The sequence below is a fragment of the Myotis brandtii genome, unplaced genomic scaffold, assembly GCF_000412655.1.
Source record: "Myotis brandtii unplaced genomic scaffold, ASM41265v1 scaffold230, whole genome shotgun sequence".
Lineage (NCBI taxonomy): Eukaryota > Metazoa > Chordata > Mammalia > Chiroptera > Vespertilionidae > Myotis > Myotis brandtii.
Window position 1 is genome coordinate 7,766,104 of NW_005358650.1, and position 4,584 is coordinate 7,770,687.

Sequence of the window (4,584 nt, forward strand, 5' to 3'; positions counted from 1 at the left end):
GCCAGGCTGGCCAAGGCGGGTGCCAGCGGGGGCCCCCCAATTGCCCCACAGATTGACCCTAATTGCCGGCCAGGCCTAGGGACCCTACCCATACACAAATTTCGTGCACCGGCCTCTAGTATCTCAATAAAGCCTTAAAAAAGTTAACGGAATTTCCATCTTGCTATTATATTGGTTTCATTTAGTCAAATACTCTGAGGGGGTAAATGAGCACTTCAGTGGTTATTATATTACTACTCAGAGGACTAAAATTTTGCTAAAATGAAAATACTAATTGCACCAGCAATTTTCAAAACTAAATTTATAACCAAACCTTGTGATTTTCCCCCCCTGAAAACCTTTGCTATTCAAATGACAACCTATAAAGGTAGTCTGAGCCACATAAAGTTTTGCTCCTAAAGAGAACAGAAAGAAAGATCTCTACCTCCACCAGGACAAAGAACTAGAAGGACATAACAAAAGTTTCCCTGAACAAACATTGCTCAAAAAACCAAGAGACCAACCACAGCAGAAATTCTTAACTTGAATAAACAACAGAGATAGCAGCAGAGAACAAATGGCTAGAAGCTATTGTGGGTTCAACACACAACCAATAGCTTCCAGTTTATATAAACCTGGGTTTTTAAATCTTGGATAGGACTCAAACTACAAATTGCATGAAAAAGACTTACTGTTTTCAAGGTGAGATTACCTCTAAAGCAAGTTAAGAAGGCAAGTTTCTACATAACATTAGTATGAATATAAAGATATGTTTTATTTTTCTGATTTTTAAATTTTTCAATTACAGGTGACACATCATATTATATTAACCTCATGTGTACAACATAGTGATTAGACATTTATATAACGTACGAAGTAATCACCCCAATAAGTCTTGTACCCATCTGACACCATATACAATTATTACAGTATTATTGACTGTATTCCCTATGCTGTACTTTGCATCTCCATAACTGTTTTTATAACTAGAAATTTGATTTGTTTTAAAATATATATTTTTTTATTGGAAGAGAGGAAGGGAGAGAGAGATAGAAACATCAATGATGAGAATCATTAATTGGCTGCCTCCTGCATGCCCCCTACTGGGGATCGAGCCCACAACCTGGGCATGTTCCTGACCGAAATCAAACCATGACTTCCTGGTTATTAGGTCAACACTCAACCACTGAGCCAAGAATGGGCTGATTATTTTTTGTTTTGTTTTTTGTTAATCCTCACCCGAGGATATTTTTTCCATTGATTTTTAGGGAGAGTAGAAGAGAGCGGGAAAGACAGAGAGAAACATCAATTGGTTGCCTCCTGCATGAGCCCCAACCAGGGCCCACGCCAGGGAGGAGCGTGCAACCAGGATACCTGCCCTTGACAGGAATTGAACCTGGGACCCTTTGGTCCATGGACCGGCGCTCTATCCACTGAGCCAAACTGCCTAGGGCAAGGGCTGATTATTTTTTAATTAAAAAAAAAAGAAAACATTTCCCATTTAAATTCTTAACATATAAGGTGTGTAACTATTGTCTTCAAACTGAATTGCTTTCCATGGGAACAAACATCGATTTTTTCCTAAAGTCGATGAGATCTTTGATCTAAATTGCAGAAAATCACTTCATAACCAACTTTGTAATTTGGCACTTAAATCCAAAGAGTGTTTTTCAAAATGGTACACAAGGAAAAAGAAGTTTTATAAAGCTTTTCTCATACTCCTACTTAAGTTAATCCTTTTTAACTCACAAGGAATTATTATAAGAGTAATACAAACAAATTCTTAAGTAACTATCAGGAATCAGTAAAACTCCTTTCATTAAGGGATGAAATATGTGAATATAATTTTAATGCAAAATTAGCTGTCTTCATTTCATTTGAGATAGAATGGACAAAAGGGTCATCTCAAAATAATTATTAGGAAACTAGAGGCCAGGTGCACTGGCCTGTGGGGATGGGCTGAAACTGGCTCTCCAACATCCCCCAAGGGGTCCCGCATTGCAAGAGGGCGCAGGCCAGGCCAAGGGACCCCACCAGTGCACGATCGGGGCCAGGGAGGGACCATGGGAGGGCTCCAGGGCATGTCTGGCCATCTCACCCAGTCCCGATTGGCTGGACCCCAGCAGCAAGCTAACCTACAAGTCAGAGTGTCTGCCCCCTGGTGGTCAGTGTGTGTCATAGCGACCGGTTGAACGAACAGTCGGACACTTAGCATATTAGGCTTTATTATATAAGATACTTTTGAAAAATAAAAAGATTTTTCTATTAATTTTAGGGGGAAAATAGGCTAATTGACATATGCTTAACTTTGACTTTAATTAGGGATAATCAAAATTATCAATTGTACTATAGCAGGAGACCACTATAACAGCAACTATTATACTATTAACTTTGAAGTAATTGTTGACTATTTCATTTATGAACTAAAGTAAGAGTTTAAAAATGCCAGGTATGTACAGGATAATAATATACAAACTATACATATATTCATTCAATATTTGAAAACCTTCTACATTCAGGAAGCTGGTCATTTTTGCCCCTTTTTCTTGTAAAAGAATGATACCTGGGAATTGAGTATTCTGTACACCAAGAATGGTCATTATTCATATATTAAACACAAACATGCATATGTGTTTAATTTAGTACCTACCACAAGTAGATAGGTGCTTAACACATGCATTTTATGGTAGCATGGTAGTTACAGATAACGTGGTTAACTTCAGCAGACATCTGTGTTACACAATGGCCATCAAAATAATTGTGGCATGCTTTTGTGACACTAAAAGAGGCCAAGCCTGTTGCAAAATGATTACTTTCAACAAAAACCTGTTTAAATTATTATTTATTTAAATGGCATCTATCCAACATAACAGCATTATAAAGTTGCTATTACATTTGAATCACTCACCAATCTTCAACCTATTTGTAAAGCAAGGTAAACACCATCAGGTTATAAAAAGTAATTATGGACCAGGATTTTTGATTCATGTTTCTTTGACAAAATTATTCCATTTGATCCCAAGTCTTGACTGCTCTCTTGACAGAATAATGTACATGCTCCACAGCTGACAGGAGTATGCTTTCATGATTAAACAGGAAGCTCACACTCCAGATGACTTTAGACTTTGCACTTCAGAAAGATTTCTTTGTTGTTTCAGCATCAGATCATTAGTTATTTTTTTCTAATCGTTTCTATCCCCAAGCCAAAGAGAATCTATGTATTATCAAACATTTAAGATGTGTTTGTCATTTCTGCCTATTTTATTTGTGCAGTACACCAAAGAATGTCACATAATCTTACAAGGTAAGTTCTTTTACTGATTTCACTTGGGGAGAGGAGGTGTTTTGGAACATAAAGAAAAGTTGAAAATATAAAATGAACACCTTCTCCTCCCCCAAAGTATTTTATTGACCTTCAAGGGATATAGCGAATGAGAATATAACTGACTTTTGCTTATTATAATTACTGGGGACACAATATTCAAAACAATTTTCTAAAGGAAAGGGTTAACTTTATCTTGTGGCTTTAACTGGTCATTTTTGCCCCTTTTTCTTGTAAAAGAATGACACCTGGGAACTGAGGATTCTGTACCCCAAGAATGGTCATATCAAAGCTGACGCTTCTGGCCAGGAGCAGTGACTGTAAAGCAAATAAAGCTATGTAAAAGCCGAATCACATAAGGAAATGCCCGGGGCCAACGCCGTGCGGATTAACTGCTGAGATGACAAGACTAGGAAAGGACACTGGCCAGCCTGAATCTGATTTCTCAGACGCCCAGCTCTACTGGGGAGGAGGAGGGAGCCGCTTCCCTTCACCAGACTGGCTGCTGAGTTATCTAAAATGCCTGCGACCTAAAAGTGAAGGAGAAAAGAAAACAAAACAAACCGCTCCTCCATTCCGACCACCTCTTGGTAGTCACATCGTTGCTAGGGCAAAACGAGGGCACGCAGACGCCTCGGTCAGGTAGTCAACTCTATGAGATAAGAACCCAGCAAAATTAAGTGGGTCTCTGCAATCTCCCAGCCTTTTTGTTTGGGTTCTCTAGGTTAACAGTAGTAACTGCATTTCAACGACCTACACACAGAAGCAGTTATTACCGAGTCGCTCTGAGAAACGTTTACTTCAATGTGGGGAGCCGGTTCGCTTGCGGAAAGGGAAATTATTTTCTGTCCAAACGTAGCAATACCGAACTACACGGCCAGGCCACACAATCACAACCGCCCAAGAAATGTGTTTCAACGCGTGAACTCTTTTACTTCCCCAAAGATACTATCAAGGAAAGGCCGAGGGAGAGCGTGCCTTCGACACTGTGTGCAGCCCATACATTCAGTTCTGCGACTCCTTGGGAGCTGCAGCGGAGGCCCTAGAATCTAGATGCTCTGGGAGGAAACCGGTGTTGCGAAGATTTCTGGCCTCAGTTGCAGGACCGTGGATTGCAGCTGAGAGTTGGTGCGTGGGCTATCCTCTGAGACATCAAACTTCCTTTCCTTTACGAAGGGACTCAAACTTAACCCACACTGGCACGTCCGCCCTCCACCTGCGCGCGGGGGGCAGCTGAGGCTCCTTCCCACCGCGCGGAGAGGCAGTCGCCGCCGCAACCCGGG

General features: G+C 40.5%; 1 protein-coding gene across 1 annotated transcript in view; it reads right to left on the reverse strand.

The window, feature by feature from the left end:
- The window catches only part of EPB41L4A (erythrocyte membrane protein band 4.1 like 4A), a 241,435-nt gene that overhangs the window by 236,553 nt on the left and 298 nt on the right, over positions 1–4,584 (reverse strand). The gene's annotated exons all lie outside the window — the stretch shown is intronic.